General features: G+C 41.4%; 1 protein-coding gene across 12 annotated transcripts in view; it reads left to right on the top strand.

The window, feature by feature from the left end:
• The first annotated feature begins 20331 nt into the window (after positions 1 to 20331).
• The window catches only part of ENOX2 (ecto-NOX disulfide-thiol exchanger 2), a 277671-nt gene continuing 275712 nt past the window's right edge, over positions 20332 to 22290 (top strand). For 7 of the 12 annotated variants that reach the window (XM_063804888.1, XM_054676610.2, XM_054676607.2 and 4 more), the window contains exons 1-2: positions 20523 to 20734; positions 22056 to 22103. The gene's annotated coding sequence lies outside the window, so the exon portion shown is untranslated. Of the gene's footprint in view, positions 20735 to 22055; positions 22115 to 22290 lie in introns of all 12 variants that reach the window. The other 5 variants (XM_016943962.3, XM_063804882.1, XM_016943964.3 and 2 more) reach the window with 4 other exon arrangements.

Below are 22290 nucleotides of genomic sequence, written 5' to 3'. Positions count from 1 at the left end.
GAAAATATTTTGAATTGAATAATCTATTTTGACATAAACTATCAAAGTGTAAGATTCAGCTAGATCAGTTTTCAGTAGGAAGATTAAAGTTTTAAATGCATGAACTAAAATGAAAAAAGTTGAACATCAACGATCTAATCTTCCTGCTCAAAAAGCTAGTAAAACAAATTAACCTAAAGAAAATATAAGAAAGGAAATGATAACAAGGACAGAAAACATTGCAATAGAAAGCTTATGTACAGGCCAGACACCTTTTTCCACTATTTTATATTTGACTTTCCTGCATGCTTTAGGCAAATGGTCTCTTTTAAGGAGCACAGAGTTGTGTTTTTAAAATCTAATTTGAAAGTCTTTGTCTTTTTACTAAAGGCTCACACCCATATTCACAGCACTTTGGGAGGCTGAGGCAGGCGGATCACTTGAGCTCAGGAGTTCAAGACAGCATGGGCAACATGGTGAAACCCCACCTCTACAAAAAATACAAAAATTAGCCAGGCATGGTGGCATATGCCTATAGTCCCAGCTACTCGGGGTGCTGAGGTGGGAGGATTACCTGAACCTGTGGAGGTTGAGGCTGCACAGTGAGCCATGATCACACCACTGCACTCCAGCATGGGTGACAGAGCAAGACCCTGTCTCAAAAGAGAGAGAGAGAGAGAGAGAAAGTAAGTAAGTTAGTTTATGTACAATTGAAAAAAATTTTAAAGTCAGAATTTAGTACTTTAGTAACAATATATATAAAGTATAACATATTATGACAAAGTAGGGTTTGTCCCATTAATAAAAGATTCTTTAACATTTGAAAATCAATGCAATTTGCCATATTAATGGAATAAAGGAGAACATCTATATGATGATCTCAGCATTTGCAGAAAACACACTTGATAAAATTCAGCATTCATATCTCAGCAATTAGGAATAGAATACAACTTCTTCAACCTGATTGAGGACTGTATTAGTCCGTTCTCATGCTGCTATAAGAACATACCTGAGACTGGGTAATTTACAAAGGAAAGAGGTTTAATTGACTCACAGTTCCTCAGGGCTGGGGAGGCCTCAGAAAACTTACAATCACGGTGGAAGAGGAAGCAGACATGTCCTTCTTCACAAAGCAGCAGGAGAGAGAAGAATGAGAGCCTAGCGAAGGGCGAAGCCCCTTATAAAACCATCAGATCTCATGAGAACTTACTCACTGTCATGAGAATAGCAAGAGGGAAGCTGCCCCAATGATTCAATTACCTCCCAACCGGTCCCTCCCATGACACATGGAGATTATGGGAACTACAATTCAAGATGAGTTTTGGTGGGGACACAGCCAAACTATATCAAGGACATTACATGAAACCTAAAACCAGCATCATAGTCAATGGTGAAAGATTGAATACTTCCCCCCTAATATCAGCAACAAGGCAATGATGTCCACTCCCACCACTTTTATTCAACATTGTACTGGGAGTCCTAGTCAGCACCATAAGGCAAGAAGAAGAGATAAAAGGAATACAGATTCAAAAGGAATAAATTAAAACTGTTTATTTGCAAACAACATGATTATGCTCATAGAAAATTTCAAGGAACCTACCAAAAAGCTACTAGAACTAATAGGTGAATTTAGCAAGGTCACTGGACAATAGGGCAATATACAAATATCAATTATATTTCTGTATAGTAGCAATGAAAAAAATGAAAAATGATGTTAAGAAGATAATTCTATTTACAACAGCATGTAAACGGAGAAAACAATTAGGGATAAATTTTACAAAATTTTTTATAAGATCTGTACAGTGAAAACTACAAAATACTGCCAAGGAAACTGAAGAAGACCTAAATAAATTTAATATGCCAGGTTCATGGAAGGAAGACTCAATATCATTAAAGATGTCAATTCTTCCAAATTTGATTTATGCACTCATGAAAATACTATTAAAAATCTCAGCAGCTTTCAAAAAATTGATAAGGCAATGTAAAATCATGTATGAAAAATCAACAAACTTAGAATAGCCAAGAAAATTAAGGAGGAAGAGGAAGGAAGAGGAGGTATCGAGAGAAGGAGAAGCAAAGGAAGAACCACCACCTCCAACACTATCCTAACACTATCCTCCAACACTATCAAGCTTAAGTACTTATACTACTAGATAGCAATAATTATTATAAAGCTATAGTAATTAAGCAGTGTGGTATTGATAAAACCATAAACAGGCAAGTGGAATAAAACAGACAGCTAGGAAACAAATCTACACATACAGTAACTTGCTTCATGACAGAATCATCACTACTACTCAGTGGTGAAAAGATAATTCTGGGTAAAGTGAATACTCATAAGGAATAATTAACCTTGACCTCTAACTCACATCATACACAAACATTAATTAATTCTAGAAGAAAAGTAGAAGAATATTTTCATTATATTCAGGGAAGCAAAACTTTCTTAAATGGACAGAAAAAAATAGCCAAAAAAAGCGATAAATTGAGCTTCATTAAAGCTAAGAATATCTTTTAATCAAAAGACAAGATAAAAATAAAGAGGAAAAGGGCCAGACACAGACTGGAGGAAGATCTGTATATATGCTGATCCATATTCAGAACATATATAATAAACTTTTATATATCAGTAAGAATAGATTGACAAAGTTTTAAAATAATAGGCATACAAAATGGACATCCAAATGATGCACCCATCATTATTCACTGGATAAATATAAGGCTACAAAGAGGTACAGCTAACCTACCCTTCTCCCTCACCAATCAGAATGGCTAAAATTTAAAGTTGCTGTGGATGTGAAGTAACTTAACTTTTGATACATTGCTGGCAAGAGAATAAATTTGGTGCAGCCACTTTGGAATATACTTTAGTTATACAGACATACATCCGATAAAAATTTGTCAAGGTGTACATGAGATTGGTACATTTTACCATATATGTTACATCTCAATAACAAGAAAGAATCAGAAATATGAGTGATATGGTTTGGCTGTGTTTCCACCCAAATCTCATCTTGAATTTCCATGTGTTGTGGGAGGGACCCAGTGAGAGGTAATTGAATCATGGGGGCAAGTCTTTCCCATGCTGTTCTCATGATGCTGAATAAGTCTCACAAGATCTGATGGTTTTAAAAAGCGGAGTTCTCCTGCCAAAGCTCTCTCTCTTTGCCTGCTGCCATCCATGTAAGACGTGACTTTCTCCTCCTTGCCTTCCTCCATGATTGTGAGGCTTCCCCAGCCACATGGAACTGTAAGTCCAATTAATCCTCTTTCTTTTGTAAAATGCCCAGCCTCGGGTATGTCTTTATTGGCAGCATGAAAAAGGACTAATACAGTAAATTGTACCAGTAGAGTGGGGTGCTACTGAAAAGATACCAAAAAATGTGGAAGCAACTTTGAAACTGGGTAACAGGCAGAGGCTGGAACAGTTTGGAGGGCTCAGAAGAAGACATGAAAATGTGATAAAGTTTGGAACCTCCTAGAGGCTTGTTGAATGGCTTTGACAAAAATGCTGATAGTGATATGAACAATAAGGTCCAGGCTCAGGTGGTCTCAGATGGAGATGAGGAACTTGTTTGGAACTGAAGCAAAGGTAATTCTTGTTACATTTTAGCAAAGAGACTGGCAGCATTTTGCCCCTGCCCTAGAGATTTGTGCAACTTTGAACTTGAGAGAGATGATTCAGGGTATCTAGTGAAATAAATTTCCAAGCAGCAAAGCATTCAAGATGTGACTTGGATGCTGTTAAAAACATTCAGTTTTATAAGGGAAGTAGAGCATAAAAGTTTGGAAAATTTGCAGCCTGACAATGAGATAGAAAAGAAAATCCCATTTTCTGAGAAATTCAAGCCAGCTGCATAAATTTGCATAACTAATGCAAATCCCCAAGACAAGGGGGAAAATGCCTCCAGGGCATGACAGAGGTCTTCATGGCAGCCCCTCCCATCACAGGCCTGAAGCCTAGGAGGAAAAAGTGGTTTTGTGGGCCAGGCCCAGGGTTCTGTACTGTGTGCAGCCTAGGGACTTGGTGCCTTCCATCCCAGCCACTCCAGCCATGGCTGAAAGGGGCCAGTGTAGAGCTCAGGCCGTGGCTTTAGAGGGTGCAAGCTTCAACCTTGGCAGCTTCCATGGGTGTTGAGCCTGCCAGTGCACAGAAGTCAAGAACAGAGGTTTGGGAACCTCCACCTAGATTTCAGAAGATGTATGGAAATGCTTGGATGTCCAGGCAGAAATTTGTTGCAGGGGCAGGGCTCTCATGGAGAACCTCTGCTAGAGCAGTGCAGAAGGGAAATGTGGCGTTGGAGTCTGCACACAGAGTCCCTACTGGGGCACTGTCTAGTGGAGCTGTAAGAAGAGGGCCACCATCCTCCAGACCCGGGAATGGTAGATCCACTGACAGCTTGCACCGTGAGCCTGGAAAAGCTGCAGACACTCAATGCCAGTCCATCAAAGCAGCCGGGAGGGAGGCTGTACCCTGCAAAGCCACAGAGGCAGAGTTGCCCAAGACCATGGGAACCCACCTCTTGCATCAGCGTGAACTGGACGTGAGACATGGAGTCAAAGGAGATCATTTTGGAGCTTTAAGATTTGACTGCCCTGTTGGATTTTGGACTTGCATGGCACCTGTAGCCCTTTTGTTTTGGCCAATTTCTCCCATTTGGAATGGCTGTATTTACCTAATGTCTGTACCCCCACTGTATCTAGGAAGTAACTAACCTGCTTTTGATTTTACAGGCTCATGGCAGAAGGGACTTGCCTTGTCTCAGATGAGACTTTGGACTGTGGACTTTTGAGTTAATGCTGAAATGAGTTAAGACTTTGGGGGACTGTTGGGAAGGCATGATTGATTTTAAAATGTGAGGATGTGCGATTTGGAAGGGGCAAGGGGTGGAATGATATGGTTTGGCTGTGTCCCCACCCAAATCTCATCTTGAATTTCCATATGTTGTGGGAAGGACCCACTGGGAGGTAATTGAATCATGGGTGCAAGTCTTTCCTGTGCTGTTCTCGTGATAGTAAGTCTCATGAGATCTGATGGTTTTAAAAAGAGGAGTTCCCCTGTACAAGCTCTCTCTCTTTTTGCCTGTTGCTATCCATATGAGACATGACTTGCTCCTTCTTGCCTTCCTCCATGATTGTGAGGCTTCCCCAGCCACGTGGAAATGTAAGTCCAATTAAACCTTTTTCTTTTGTAAATTTCCCAGTCTTGGGTATGTCTTTATCAGCAGTGTGAAAATGGACTAATATAATGAGAAAAGACATGAGATGATAGGAGGAATTTAAACACAAAATATATATTTGATCATATGAAAGAATTAGTATTAATTTTACAGCTGTGATAACAGTATTTTAGTCATGTTTTGTTAAAAGTCCATATCTTTTAGAGATGCAGCCTGAAAATGTTGTGGATAAAATAAAATGATGTGTGGAATTTACTTATAATAATCCAGTTTTGTGGGAGGGGGTGAATGGGAGAACAGATGAAATAAGATTGAGTATGTGCTAACTGTAATTGAAACTAGGTAATGGGTAAAAGGGACTTCATTATACTATTACTTCTATTTTTCATTTGATTGAACTTTTCCACAATAAAAAGGAAAAATAAATACCCTCCTCCCTTCATTCTAAAAGAGCATAGGTTTTGCGGCCATACAGAGTTCCCCTACTGATTAGCTGTGTGACTATAGAGAGGTTGCCTAACCTCCCTGATCCTCAGTTATCCTCACTTTCAAACGGCAATATTTAGAGACCTGCCTCACAGAAGTTGGAAGGATTAGATAAAATTCTGTTGTCAAGCACTCAGCATAGGGCCTAGCTAACATATAGCAGGTGCTCAATGTTTTCTGATTTCTTTTGCTTCTCCTATTTTTTTTAAACCAAGACATTTCCTAATTCCTCAATCAACATATAGATGGAATTTATTTTTTGTCTTTTATTCCCTATGGGACAGTGTTTTCTGAAAGACTCACCAACATGCTCCCCACCTGAGGACTTTAGAAGACCTGGAGATAGGGGTGGGGAGAAACGAGTAATGCTGGCATATCAGGACTCCTGGGGGCAAATGCCATTTTGTCCCACAAAGCTCTGGATAGAATAGGTGCCTAAAATGTGCTTACTGGCTGAGACAGTGGGTAGGTGAATTCTAGATTGCTTTTGTTTTGTTTCCCCATATTTGAAGGTGGATATGGTAGAGATGGTGGTGTATATGACACTTCTCCTTCCCTTTTCCCCCACTGGCATCAAAGCCTACTTGACTCAGATTTGAAGTACTTAAGGCTCCTCCTTCATATCTCTAATTTCACATCATATCACAATATTGGCAACAACTACAATTTATGGCATAATGATTAAAACCTTGAACATTGTCTCTGCCACTAACGCTGAGCCTCACTTTAACTTATCTGCAAAATGGGGATGCTACAAAGTGTGGCTGGAAGAATTAAATTTTAAAAAATTCATGAAAAAGTTAATAACACAGTCTGGCATGTGGTAAGTAGTAAACACTACCTTTTGATGCTGTTACAGTTGGCCTGTAGATCAGGGTCTTTACATATATTATCTCTAATGGTCTACACTCTTTGACTCCATCAGCCTCACCAGGAACCCAATTTTCCTGTGGGTGCACTGGGTCCCCTCAGTGCCTGCCCACTACAGCACTAATCATCTGGTCCAGCTTCACTTCCCCTCTCCTCCCTTCCAAACTGAACTGCCCAATTTCCTAGATCCCATCTCATTACCTCTTGTTGTCCACCAGGTGGCACCAGAGAATGCGAAAAGCCCACAAGCTCTGCACCAAACTTCCCAGAGGCGTTTGAATTCTGTGGGGGGCTTCCTGGACAACCAAACAAGACTTTCTTATGGGAGAAGAGTTTTTATTTTTTATTTAAGGTCTACCCCAAACCACCGTGCATGGGCCATCCTAGCCCATTAACTAAGGTTACAGCCCTGCCCATACTTTCATCCGTGTGTTTCCACCTTCCCTCATCCTTCCTTTCCAGCACTTGGGCCAGGAAGCTCTTCTCTAAGACAAAGTATCCCATTGCCACACTTTCAAAAGGCTCTATAAGTCCTCTTAATTCTTTTTGCTCGGGAAGAGTTGCTCCCCCTGCACTTCTAACCATCTCTCCCTATTTCCCCAAAGCCACTCCTTGGTACTTCCTGGAAGATGTCCCACTGAGGACATGTCTATGAGGCTGATAGGGGCAGAAAGGAAGATTAGTTAGCTATGGTTGGCTAGATTTCCAAGGTACCTTGACTCCAGAATTATATAGAACATTATATATAGAACATTATTGGAATAAAATGTTATTCCCAGGCAAGGCAGATCAAGGTGAGTTTCAGGGTACAGGGAAAGAATGAAGACAAGAAAAAAAAAAAAAAACTCTGGCCAGGTGCAGTGGCTCACGTCTGTAATCCCAGCATTTTGGGAGGCCAAGACAGGTGGATCACCTGAGGTCAGGAGTTCGAGACCAGCCTGGCCAACGTGGTGAAACCTCGTCTCTACTAAAAATAGGCGTCTCGTGGCAGGCGCCTGTAATCCCAGCTACGCGAGAGGGTGAGGCAGGAGAATTGCTTGAACCTTGGAGGCAGAGGTTACAGTGAGCTGAGATCGCGCCACTGCACACCAGCCTGGGCAACAGAGTGAGACTCTGTCTCAAACAAACAAACAAACAAAACAAAAACCTCTGAGAAAAATTGGTGGCTGGAGAGTGCTTAATACGCTTCAGTTTCCACAACTTTAAAAGAAAATAATAATAATTGCTATCATAATAAGGTTATAATAAGGCAAAAAAGAGTTATTCCTTGTAAAGCGCTTGGAACAGCACCTAGCATGTAGCAAGTGCTATCTTTAATTTTATAGCTGTAGTACTACACTTATCATATTAGCAGCCCTTAGCCACAGTGAAGCCCTCCAGACAGGGTGTTTTAGGAGGCTAACCCTGTCCTGGCTCTCAGTCACTTCAGTCTCCAGTTTCCTACTTAATCCTGAATTCATTCTGGCACACTACAGGATCTGTGACATCCTCCTCCAAGATGTCCTTGTCAATTAATCCCCACTTTCAGCTAAAATCAGTGAGCAGCAAGGGGGCTAGAGGAGTATCAGCAAGAGCCAACATGTGGCATATCTGTTGTATATCTGGCTCAAGGTAGGTATCAAAGTGAGCAATTTTTGGCACCAACAAGAGAGCTAAGGCCTTTGACCCAATCCCATTACCCCTCTTCCTTCCTGGCAGTAGCTCTAGCCATTGCACTCTACGGCAGCTTTGCAAGCTGGCTGGAGTGATATTGCCTCACTCTACCACACTGTGTCATCATCATGCGCTCCTTTCTGTGACTTAATGCTTGTTTATTTCTAGAAGGATGAGAAATGTAACATGTTCAAAGTTTTAAGTACAAACCATCATTTTACAGACAAAGCTTCAACCCAGAGAGTGGATGGGAGTTGCTTAAAGTAACAATGCTGGCATGTTTGTTTCTTCCAAAGACTCTAGGCTCCTTGAGGTCAGGCACCATGATTTCTACTTGATTAGTATTTCTCTTTATATAGCATCTTAATGGTAGAAGACCAATGAGCAGCACTCCACCTCAAGTTTTCCCTGAATACAGGGTCCATTGTTCTTCCAGTCCTAAATGCCAGCTGGGGGCCAGATCGTGAACACAGTGGTTGGTGCATGACCAGTTGCCCTAAAGACCTGAAGTGGGCTGAGCACTCCCAAACCTACCATCTGCAAACCCTTTCACCATTTTGCTTTCTATGTTCTTTAAATCCTTTTCAAGGAGTGAGGCTGTGGGTTACAACCAAAATTCCTAGTCCTTGCAGCCCCTCAGGAGTTGGCCTCTTCACACCACTTCACTATTCCCTAGCATGCCCTCAGGGCATCTGCACTGCATAATTCTGGGACGGGGGTAGGAATGGGGAGCACCATTATGTTTGCCATTATCCTTGTGGTCTATGTGAATAGTGTAGCTACTATTCACTGATCACTTATGATGGGTTAGGCACATCAAATGAGACACCCTTTAAATAAGTGTATGTCATTTAATCCTCACAGCAACCTCATGAAGTAGGTATATTATTATTCATTTTCAAAAATGAGTAAACTGATATTAACAGAGCCCAGTTGACTTGCCTAAACCTAAAATTAAACCACTCACTAGCAGCCTGGCTCCAGAGCCTACTCTAAAGCATGATCCCATTGTTCTTAAAATGTAGTCTGCACAGACCACCTGTATTAGAATCACTTCAGGTGCAAGTAACAAGCTGTTGTGTCCCACCCCAACTGAACTGAATCAGAATCTCTGAGCATAGGACCCAGGAATATTTGTGATTTTACCCAGGTATCTGAGATTAGACTAAAGCTTGAGAACCAATGTACTATACTTAACACATACATGCTGACTGACACAGAATCATGCATGTAAATATATGCCCATGCATGCAAATAAAAAACATACTCATCAACACATAATATTTTACATCAGAGTAGTCCTTAGAGATAAGTGGGGGAACATTTCCATAGTATCTGCTTTTCCAGCCAAATCATCACATCAAGAAATTTGCATAATGAATTCCACATTCCAGACTCCATAGAAAAAAATGTGTATGAAAACACCTTGGCCTCATTGGATCCTGGCAGGTGAGGATGGGTGATTGGCTCCCCAGACCCATAGCCCATCATACTTCTCCCCCTGTCTATAAGTCCATTAGGTTATGCCATAAGTCAATTTCAAAATAAAGTGAAGATGCAAAGGAAGTATGAGGTACATCAAAATCCTTGCCTGGCTAATTCTTAGCTGTATGGATTTGAATACATGACTTCATCTCTCTTGCTTCCGTTTTTTTCATTTGTAAAATTTCGATGGTAATTATAATAGTATCCATTTCATAAGATTGTTATGACGATTAAACGAGCCAATATATTGAAAGAGCTTGGATTCTAAGCTCTAGAACAAGAACTTGGCAAGTTGTACTCAATGTTAGTATAGTAGTACAAGTAATAGTAGTAGTAGTAGTAGTAGTAGCAGCAGCAGCAGCAGTAATCAGGTTTTGAGGTTAGCATCCAACCCCTGTCTGTTTTCAGCTGGATTACAAATGGGTCTTTAGGTGGAGAACCTTGGAGAGTTTGTCAATATGGTATGGGAGAATATGTTTTTCGATCTGAACCTACGATGGAGGAAAAACATGAAGATATTTTTCTTAGCACTTCCTCCTCTGTCATACTAATTCAACTCATCATTATTTATTTTATGATATGAAGTTTTACTGCAAAAGCATTCAGTGTTCCCATTCCCTGGCCTTGGCAGATGTTGCCAGGTATGGGATAAAGTGAGGAACGTGACATTAGAATGAGACAGCAAGGAGAGGAAATACATATCCAAAATTCCTCATACAAAACACTTAGGGGCCGATGTTTTCTGAAATTCATTATTTGAGAGATTTTAGAAAGGTAATATGGTATATATACATGGTCTATAATACCCCTGGTAGGTGTTACAAACACATTAGTATTTCTATATCAAAATGAATATTCATAGAAATAGGTTGAAGACTGTAAGTAGCCTTATGTTGATTCAGGTCACATTTTGCTACCTAATGAGTTTTGGTGGTAAACTTATGAAAACTTTCGGTTTTTGAGATTATTGGATTTACAGATAATGGGTCATGGCCCATGGTCTGGTAGCTCAAGAATGAAAGCAAAGAAAAATAGTTGAGACCCACTAATGAGATCCTGATGAAGACTCCTTGGTTGTGAATTGGTGGCCCAGTCTTCACTTTTCTCCAGCCAGAGATTATACCCGTCTTCCAGCCCGAAGTCCCAAAAGTGCCTATCACTTTGAGTGGAAGGTTGTGGATCACTTAAAGCAAAGTTGTATCTACTATAGATGCAGAAAACATGATCTTGGGATTTGAGCTTTGCATATACCAGGGTCAAGTTTTGACCATGAGTCGCATCAGGAAGTAAAGGACTGGAATAGAGCACTCTGATTTGCTCTTTCCATGTACTGAGATTATGCACAAGATTTTAACTAGAGAATAGGTGCTATACTATAGCCAAAGAATGTGCGTCAACCATAGCATCAGAAAATAGGTCTCTTTGAGTTTATCTATTTGGATTTTGTTGAGTTCTCAGATATGTAGATTCACATATTCCATCAGGTTTGGGATATTTTTGGCCATTCAGATATTCTTTGTATCCCTTTCTCTCTCTCTTATCCTGCTGGAGTTTCCATTTATGACAACGTTGGTCTGCTTAATAGTGTCCCACAGGCCCAGCAGGAGCTTGTTTAGCCATACTGAAGGCAGGAACATAATCAATCCCTCTTGTCCACAGCATATAGACTCCCTGGGGAAAGACGTAGATGCCAGATACAACGTAGATAAGCCAAGCCAAGAGCAGACGGTAGAAATAATGGAAAGTTGGCTGTACAGTCCCTTGGAAATACTGTTGGCAAGGCTGATATTTGGGCATAGAGAAAAGCATGGAGGCCTACCTCAGTGGTCATCCACCTTTTTGCTGCCCCCATACTCTTCATACACACAACACACTATCACGAACTTACATTTTACACTCAGTGATTCTCATGGAGAGGATGCCCTAGAAGCTACATGTACCCTCACAGAGATGATGATATGCCCCCTTCTGTACACTCTCTCAGTTCCTCACAGGTTCAAATCACTCTAGGGAATGACACAGTGGAAAACTAACATATTCTTCCCACTAAATCCTTCCCTGTGTCACTCTGCACTGAAGCCCAAAATGTCCATCAAAAGCCATTCCTGGAGGCTGAGGTATTCAGAAGCAGCCTGAGAAACCAGCAAAAGCCTTCAACTGAGAGTTGGACCCATCTGGATTCTACTCTTCACTCTGCTACCTACTAGCTGTGTGATATTGAGAAAATAAACTCTCTGAACATGTTTTTTCAACTCCAAAAAGGGCATCATAATAATAATATGAACCTGATGAATCCAAGTTCTTTCAATGTATTGGCTCATTTAATTGTCATAACAATCTTATGAAATGGGTACTATTGGCCGGGCGCAGTGGCTCACACCTATAATCCTAGCACTTTGGGAGGCCGAGGCAGGAGGATTGCCTGAGCTCAGGAGTTCGAGACCAGACTGGGCAACGTGGTGAAACCCTGTCTCTACTACAATAAAAAAAAAAATTAGCCAGGCATGGTGGCATGCACCTGTAGTTCCAGCTACTTGAGAGGCTGAGGCAGGAGAATCGCTAGAACCCAGGAGGCGGAGGTTGCAGTGAGCCAAGACTGCGCCACTGCGTTCCAGCCTGGGCGACAGAGTGAGACTCTATCTCTGAAAAAAAAAAAAAAAAAAGAAAAAGAAAAGAAATGGGTATTAATATTATTGTCATCCCAATTTTCCAGATGAAAAATTAGAGTTGCTGTAAGAATTAAGACAAAGTTGACAAAGTCAAGGGGTCAAGGTGGGATGTAAATCTCACATATGTTATATGGGCCAGGTGGCATATGCAAAAAGCACAGTAGACTGGGGTCAGATAAAACTGGATTTGAAACCTGGCTCTGCATTTACTAGCTGTGTGGCTCTTTTGAATCTCTTAATTAGCTTAACAGCTTTTTAAAATCTGTATAATGAGGATAACAACACTTATCATATTGGACTGTCATGAGCCTCCATGGGAGAATGTAAGTAAAAACAAACATGCATTCCATAGATATTTATTGAACATATAGTGAGTGAGATATAATGGAGATCACTGTAGCCTGGGGCAAGATGAGGAATGGTTTAGAAAGGGTGCTCAGGAAAACCAGTACTGGCAAAAAGAACATGATGGAAGAGCTTAACAAATGGGACTTTCTGGCCGGGTGTGGTGGTTCATGCCTGTAATCCCAACACTTTGGGAGGCCAAGGCGGGTGGAACACCTGAGGTCAGGAGTTTGAGACCAGCCTGGCCAACATGGTGAAGCCCGTCTCTGCTGAAAATACAAAAAAATTAGCTGGGCGTGGGGGTGGGTGCCTGTAATCCCAGTTACTTGGGAGGCTGAGGCAGGAGAATCACTTGAACTCAGGAGGCAGAGGTTGCAGTGAGCCAAGACCGCGCCATTGCACACCAGCCTGGGCAACAAGAACGAAACTCCGTCTCAAAAAAATCCCCAAAAAACAAATAAAACAAAACAAACAAACAAAAAACCAAATGGGACTTTCCATTTTTTGCAAGGTTTTCCAACTTGCATTAATTCCACAATTTATAAAAATGTCTGTCCTTCAAGAAGCACATATCTACTTCCCAGGGTTACCAGCTCCCTGGTCACCAGTTCTTTCCTTTCTTCTCAATCTCATGTGCTTGCCCTGTCCTTCTTAAGCAAAAATTCTGAGACACCAAGGACATTGCTGGTCCTGATTCAGTAAACGGCCTCTCTTTATGGTTTCTTCCCTGCATCATTCCTACCATTTCACTTGTATGAATCCACTTTTTTAACCTTTTATGACAACTTTATTGATGTATAATTACCAATCACTATCATCACAGGCTGAGCAAACAGTCTCTTAAGCTTGGTCACAGAGCAAGCTGCCAACACTGAATGCAGATCCTGTGTTTAACCCTGACCACCAGCCAAACACCTAACCCAAGACATAGCCTAAACTCCTAACTCTGAACTTGGAGGCTTAACTCCAATTTCACACCAAGCCTTTAACCCTGGCCACAAATGAAGACCCTAATTCTATCCACAAACTGAGCCACTTTCTGGCCACACTCCAGGGTCTTAATCCTGATTAAATCAAGTCCCTAGGCCTAGTTACATACTGACTGTCTACATCTGGCCCAAGAGTAAGTACTTAAGACTGGTCCCAACCTGAATCTCTAACCCTGATCCCCTATTGAACCATAACTATGGCTACTGTATAAGTCCTTAATTCACGATACAGGGATCAAAAATAACATCAGATATAGCCCCTAAGTCTGTACCCAGGCTGAGTCTCTAAACTAGGCTACAGACTGCATGACCTAACTCTGGGATATACTTAACATCCTGAACTGACCACAAAATGAGTGCTCAGCATAGATACTAACTGAGCTCTAGCCCTGACTACAGACTGAGGCTCTAACTTGGTCACAGCCTGAGATCTGATCTTGGAAACCAACCCAGCTACAATTTCCACAGACTTAGCACTAACCAGAAAATGACCCCAACATTGGCAACAGAATGACTACTAAACTTGGCCTCATACAGAGACGAAAACATGTACAGAGACCAGACTCTAAACTTGTCCCAACTCTGTGCCTTAATCATGGCCAAGAAGTGAAACCAAATCTTCCACAAAACTTGAGGATATTTTGACCACAGCATATGTCCTAATCCTGACTATAGACAGAACCCTGAACATGGCCACAAACTGAGTCTTAACCATGTTCAAAGCCCAAGTTCTAAACCTGGACAGAGACTGGGTTCATAAATCTGATCAGGAAATAATCTACTGATCCTGGGACAGACTGAGCCCTATCACTGGCCACTGATTTGACCCCTAAACCTTACAGCTTCTAACTGGTTACAGACTGCATCTCTAACTCTAGCCATAGACTGAATTCCTAACTCTCATCACAGACTGAGCCCATAAGCCTAACCTCTGACATGAGCTTTCAACCTGAAAATAAATCTGATTTCTCCAAATGGCTAATGACTGATCCTGAATTTTTGAGATAGACTGAACCCTATCTCTGGATAAATGTTCACCCAAGACTGGATCCCAATTTCAACCACAACTTTAACTTTAACCCTGGCTACCGACTGATTCCTAATACCAGAAATTAAGCTGCTCACCAGCACTGGGCAGAGACTGAACCCAAACCTTGAAGATGAATGAAGGACAAACTAGACAAAGACAAAACAAATACTTTTCATCTTCTTGGCCTAAAACCCTGCAACAGATTTAATTCTAACCCTGAGTACAGACTGAACTCACCATGGCTAAGATCTGAGCCCTCTTCCTGGCCACATTCTGAATACCGAGCTGGGATGAAGACTGTAAGTCCCACCACAGTCTGAGACCTAAAGGCCAAGCCCTAAGCCTGGTTAGAGAAATGATTCCTGACTCTACAAGACTAAATCAAAATCCTGCTCATACTATCAGATCTAACAACAGGCTGAGACTAAGTACTAACCTTTGTCACATATCAAGTCTTAAACCCATAAACAAAGTTCACTGTATTAGTGGCCACAAACTGAGTCCTAGCACTAGCTGGAGGTTGAGCAATCAGTCTGGTCACAAACTTAGTCCTCAATTGTGAATAGATGTACCCATGGCACTGGGCACATTATGGTCACTAACAATTAGCAAAGACTGAACTCTACTACTGATACCGAAATGCCTGCTACACTAAGCCAGAGTCTAAGTGCCAGACTGACAATAGGCAATGAACACTCTGAACTCAAACCCTGGCAACATCCTGATCCCAAAACCCTGATTACAGCCTGAGCCTCTAAAGCTTTCAATCTGGATTTTATGTGTTGTTTGTTCTCATCTCAACTCTATCCACAGACTGACAAATAACATCAACAGCTAATCCAAAAAACCTGTTTACACTCTTAGCCTTAAAACCTTCTTCATAGTAAGCCTTACCTTGGTTATTGGTAACTCCCAAACTCTGGTACAAGTTTAATCAGATAGCACTACCACCAATACTCAGTGAACACAAATGCTACATAAAGTCATAGTGGAATTACTCCCTCCAGACTCAACTCTGTTAGTGGTCAAATTGAAATGGCTAATACAGGTCACCGACTGAGCCCTGCTCTGGCCACAGAATGAGGGCCAACACAGGCCACTGTGAATTAGCTCCATAGAACATTGTTGATATGAGCTATGGACAAAGACAGAATCCTGACACTGGCTAAAGTCAGAAACCACACCTTGAACTTACTCTAGCCAAATATGCATCCCAAATCCTGTTCATATTCATCATTGAAATCCTGGCCACAAACTGTATCATAATTTTGTCCATATATGAAATGCTAACTCTGGTTTGAGACAAGGCTCTAGGGCACATGACAGGTAATGTCCTAACATGGCAACAGACTGAATATTAGACATTGACTGTGCCTTACCATTGGCCACGGACTGAGACTTAATTATTGGACCCAGAATAAACTCTAACCATGAATACGAATTGAAACTTAACCTGATGAAAGACTGAACACAAATCCTGTTCATATTCTTACTTCATTTTTTCCTAGGCAACATCATCAGCATGAAGACTAATCCCAGGCAGAGCCATGGTCCTGGCCTTTATTGACTTTCAAGTCTAGAAATGAAAGTGATTCCAACATTGATCAAAAACTAAAGTCAAACATTGAGCTGAGCCCTAACCTTGGGTGTGGTCTAAGTCTGGTCCACAGACTGAGCCCTAACTCTAATTTTAGAATGAGGCCTCTTCCTACACACAGACTAAATCCTAATTCTGGCCAAAATTTGAACCCAAATCTTGCACCTTGACTTCATAAACCAGGCCACTCTAGACTTACAGCAGCCTCAGAGTGAGCTTTAACACCCTGAGGCTGCTGTTAGTCCAGAGTGGTCAGAGATGCACTTTAATCTGTGACACAGACTGAACCATGGCTCTAAATCTTGGGCCTAATATTGCTATCAGGCTTAACCCTAAACTTGGTTTGATGGTCTTCTGATCCTGAATCCACAATGGCCTGTAAAAACAGCTACAGACTTACTAAATCTTAACCTGAGAAAAGATTGAAGCTAAATACATTCCACATTATACACATGAACCCTGGCCTTGACCTGGGCTCTACACTGGCTCTGGATACAGCTCTAACCTTGACTTCCTAATTGTTCTCTGAATCCAGACAGACTGTTTGACCCTGGGCCAGTATTTCACAAATTCATCTTATTATATAACAACAGACCAAAGAGTATCACGTTTGTATATACACATACAAATATATGTATACATTTGTGCTTATATATAATATATATTGTATATAAAATTTCTGTATGGCTTATTGGAGATATAGATATGTTTTATATATTATATATAAAATTTCCATATGGCTTATTGGAGATATATATATATATATGTGTGTGTGTGTATATTTATATCACCATACAGAAATAGCCATACACAGCTGTGACATACACAGTAAGAAATATTACTTATCACAGCTATGTATTTTAATTATTTATCTTGTTTGTTGATGGCTTCTTCCTAATAGAATATAGCCTCCAAAGGGAAGGGATGTTGTATGTGTTTTCCACTTCTCTATTCCCAGCATCTAGAATAATGTCTGGCACATTATAGGTACTCAATAAAAACTTGTTATATTGATGAAGGAGTAATTTCTTCTTACTATTCTGTCCTGCTACTTGACCTCTCTGTAATATATGCCAGTAATTCTACTTTGTTTTCTCTTGGTTCATCTGTTTGGGCATTCCCTCTCAGCTTCCTTGGAAGACATCTCTTCTTCTACTTGCTACTTGAATATCATTATTTTCCAGGATTCCATAATCTTTGTCTTTTTAAAAACTATTATTCTAAATACTCTCTAAGTTGGCTGGGCACAGTGGCTCACGCCTGTAATCCCAGCACTTTGGGAGGCTGAGGCGGGTGGATCACTTGACATCAGGAGTTCGAGACCAGCCTGGGCAACACAGTGAAGCCCCATCCCTACTAAAAATAAAAAAAAAAAATAGCCAGCTGTGGTGGCAGGCACCTGTAATCCCAGCTACTCGGGAGGCTGAGGCAGGAGAATCGCTTGAACCCAGGAGGCAGAGGTTGCAGTGAGCCGAGATTGTGCCACTGCACTCCAGCCTAGGCAACAGGGTAAGAAACCATCTCAAAAAAAAAATACTCTCTAAGTAAAGTTTAAACAATTTTTCACTTATTTAATTGCCCTCTATATTATACTAATGTCTCCCAAATGTTTAGTTCCAAGCAAGACCTCTCTCCCAAGCTTCCGACTGGCATTTCTCAGCAGCCTATCAGGCATCTCCAACCAAAAGTTCCACAGACTCTTCAAATTTTAAATGTTCAAAACTGATTTCCTCCTATTCTTCACAAAACTTGCTATTCTTTCTAGGTTCAATATCTCAGTGAATGGTACTACCATACACTTAGTCTTCCAAGTCAGAACTTGGGAGTCGTAATGGACTCCTCCCCTTCTCTCACTTTCCACATCTACCAACTCCATCTGATTATTCCATTTCCTGCTAGAAATACTTTGATGAACAGGAACCCATGTTTTAACTCACCATTAAAACCCAAAACCTGTCATAGTGTATGGAACATAGTAGGTGCTCTGCAAATACTTTGAAATCAATGATCAAATCAAAGTAAAGAGTCATGGAAAAAAAGATAAAAAGAAAGGAGACAAAGCTGAGAAAAGAAATTCTGCATTTGATTCACACAATGTTTTTCTGGTGGCCATAATACTGAAAATGCCTTGTTTCACTCCTTTTTATGGCTGAAATGAGGTGATTTTTCTTTTTCTCTTTTTTCTTTCTTTTTTTAATTTTTAAATTTTTTTTGAGACAGAGTCTTGCTCTATCACCCACTACACTCGAGTGTAGTGGTACAATATCGGCTCACTGCAGCCCTAACTTTCCAAGCTCAAGGGATCCTCCTGCTTCAGCTTCCTGAGTAGCTGGGACTACAGGCATGCGCCACTATGCCTGGCTAATTTTCTTGATTTTTTGTAGAGACAAGGTCTCATTATGTTGCCCAAGCTGGTCTCGAACTCCTGGGCTCAAGCAATCCTCCCAACTTGGTGTCCCAAAGTGCTAGGGTTACAGGCATGAGCCCCGGCACCCAGCCGATTTTTCTTTTTTTAAAAAAAGCAAATTATTTTCCTGGAGGAATTTAAAAGTATAAAAAGTATTAAAACATAATATAGCAATTCAATTACCACCCTCCAGAATGATTCCCCATAATATCCTAGCTATGTGTTCCCAGTATGTTCTATGTGTATATGCTTTAAAAAATAAACACTATATAAGCACAAAAATTCCTCTGATGGTTCTCTCCCACTTTCAAGTTAAATTATGAACTAATTGATATGACCCCTTGTTGCTGCCTGATCTAGTCTCTGCAATATGGAACTTTTGCTATTGTTCTCTGCACTCTTTCATGCCTTTATGCCTTTGCATATGCTTTGTATAGAATATAGTTGACCTCCCTGCCCCAAATCTGACAAATATTTTACTGGTTCTTCAACCAGTTCTCCAGAAGTAGAACGAGTTCTTCCTCCTCTATGTTCCTATAGAACCCTATGTAGACTTCTTTACAGCATTTTGCACATTGTATACTCATCTATTCCTCCCCCCAGATTCTCCTCTACTACAACTCCCCTCACCTGGATTTTGGGCTACTTGAGGGCAGGGACTATTTTTCCAAATTCTGTGGCAACAGTGCCTAGCCCAGAGCTTTGCACAAAGCACTATGCTGAATAAATGGTTGAATTTATTAAATCGTCTTCCTCCTTCACTTATCTTTTTAAAATATTGGGCAATTACCTCAGCAAAATGAAATTCCCCTGTCTTTCCCTTCATTTTACTCGTGAGTCGAAAAGTTGTCCTCATCAAGAAGTTGTAGTAATTCAACTGTAACAATCCATCAAGCTACAAGGATTCATCTCTAACAGAGAAAAAAAAAGGTCAAAAGTTAGGAGTGAAATTAGCCCTAATAAACAACCATTTTCCTCAACCTTTAAGTGACTTGGAAGTGCTTGGCATTCCCCACCTATGTCTTTATCCAGCTCTTTTAACATATTTTTACTCAAAAGGTTAAGTTTCTTAAAGACACATATAGTTACTCGTTTGTACTTAAGTTGTATTGTCTATCTGTTCTAAATTGTTATTTATAGCAGTTTATGTGGCCACTGTTTTTCATGGCAACAACATAGCTTCATTATGGATTAAATAGGCTTCTGCTGGGCTGGTGTACATCACATTTCTATGCCTATTTATGACACTGTTTCCAGGGGGAACTATAATTTCCAATTAGAAAAAAATATATACATTCTTCCATACCTTTCAAGTGATTTTAATGCAGGTGGTTCACAAGGAACACACTTTAACAATTTTAAAGGACTATAACTCTCAATTAAAATTCTAAGCTTATCAAAGAATAAACATCATCTTATGAAAAACACTTAAAACTCAATAACAATTTCAAATCACGATAGAAAGTGCTTCCCTCAAAATGCTAAGAGCTTAACCGACATGAAAATAAATCTAGAGCCTTCGTCTGTCCCCACAAGCACAAACCCATAACCCCAAGAGAGATTCTCTAGACGGTGCGCCCAAACTACAATACCCAGAATACCCTTCTCCGTCTGAACGCTGGGGACAATCGGAAGGGGAGGGGAAGAATTGTGCGTATTGAGAAATAAGTGTCCCGCAACTCCATCTCCCATAATTCTCGGTCCTCACTTGCGTCTCTCTGCCAATGTCAACACGAGTTACCCCCAGGAAGAACAGCCTCCAGCGACCTCAAACTACATTTCCCATGAAGCCATGGGCTCGGGCCTCCGGCTTCCCCGGTGACCAGTAGCCAATAGGAGACGCCGCAGTGGGCACCCTGTGTGTGAGAGTCCAGCCTTGGGCCAGAGTGCCGGGTCTAGGCCTGGAAGCGCGAGGCGGGCATTTCGGAAGAGAGTGGCGCGGCGTGGGGCGCCGCGAGGGCACTACGAGCCCAGGAACTGCCGCGCCGGCCCGATTTTCCGCGGCTGTATAAGGACTAGCGCTTCGGTAGCCGGGGAGCTGGAGGTCAGAGAGGCAGAAAGCCCCAGTGGCCGTGGCTGGGGACTGTGGGACTGAGGGGGCCTAGGGAGGAGGGTGCTTCCGGGGCCGCGGTCCTCAGCGCCTAACTCCACCCAGCTCCGCCTCTGCAGGGGAGGGGGTATCGGGACTGGGAGTCGGGGGTGGGCTTTTGAGCTCTAGGCGCCAGTTCTCTTGAGCCCGGGAGCGCGCTGTCTTTGCTCTTTTTTTTTTTTTTTTTGGTCCAACTCGCCCGCCCTTTTTTTTTTTTTTCCCACGACGCCGCCCTCCTCCCCCTGGCTCTGTGCCTCCTCAGAGGTCCGAAGTTGGGGTTTGCGTCCAGGGTTTTACCTAGGCGGTGACTGTACTCTAATTCTTACCGCGGGAATTGGGTGATCTCTTTCCTCTTTTCCCTCAATTTGTATTTCAGGTTTGGGCACATAACCCTCCCTGCGCTACACTCCCCATTTTCTTTGGGGCATGGGAATTCCTTGCCACGCTCAGGGCGTGACTTTTTTTTTTTTCAAACTTTCTCTTTTTGCCTCCTTAATTGATCGCCATCTCTTTACTGGCCCCTCAGCCACCTGCCACTTCCCCCACCAGGTCTTTGAAGTGGGAAGAGTTTCCCCTCAATTTCTAGAAGGGATGGGAAGCAAAAGAGGGAAGGAATCTTGCTTTTGAGAAATGTGTGTTTAAGGTTCAGTGCAGGGTTCTGGTGAGAGTAAAAGGCAAGTTAGACTGGTTATAAAAACCCAGCGCTTTAGGGGTTTCCAGCAAAGACTGATAGCACTAATGTTGACAAACATTTAGGGGGCACACCTTTATTCTACAGAATAAAGTAGACCGTGTGAAACAGACCATATTAATCATTGTATTATTACAAACGTGTGCAAAAAAACGCTAAGAGGGGTCAGTGGAAGAGCATACTGATGGGGGTGGTGAGTTCATCTATGGAAGTTCAAGCCTAACCCGGAAAGTGCTGAAGCCCTCATCCGGCTTTTAGGCTTTGTGAAGGAGGTGAATTTTAATTTGGGCTCCAGCAGAGTACAGGGGATTTGAAGTTGTCAAAGAGGAGGGAGAAAATGCTTCCTGCTACTGAGATTGGACTTTGAGAAGGGTAAACAGAAGAGGGAGCACTGTGAGACAGGTGGGCTTGCCTGATTGGAATAAAAGATATCAGCACAAATATACTGGGAAATAAATAGGGTGGAGAAGCTTGGGGTCATAATAACATGATACTTTGAAACATACACATAGTTTGGATATTATTCTGTATCAAATAAAATTGAAGGCAAAAATTAAGATTGGATGATTTTTCTTTTCATCCTAGGGAACCTGATTTGAGATCAATTCTTGGAGAACACAAAGAAGTGTGATGGTATGTTCCAGGTGTGAGTTTAAATCCAAGAAGAAGCTTGTCTTGCAGATGTTTTGTTTGTAGCTATTCTTAGCTACAGTCTATAGCTGTCAACTTTAAAGCCTAGAGACATCGATTTATTTTCTTAAGAAATGCATTTGCTGTCCCTGTGCATCACATTATCTGAACTGTAGTTATCTCATTGGGT

The sequence above is a fragment of the Pan troglodytes genome, chromosome X (genome assembly GCF_028858775.2).
Source record: "Pan troglodytes isolate AG18354 chromosome X, NHGRI_mPanTro3-v2.0_pri, whole genome shotgun sequence".
NCBI lineage: Eukaryota > Metazoa > Chordata > Mammalia > Primates > Hominidae > Pan > Pan troglodytes.
Note: the sequence above shows the minus strand (reverse complement) of the source record. Positions and strands in the feature narration are given on the sequence as shown.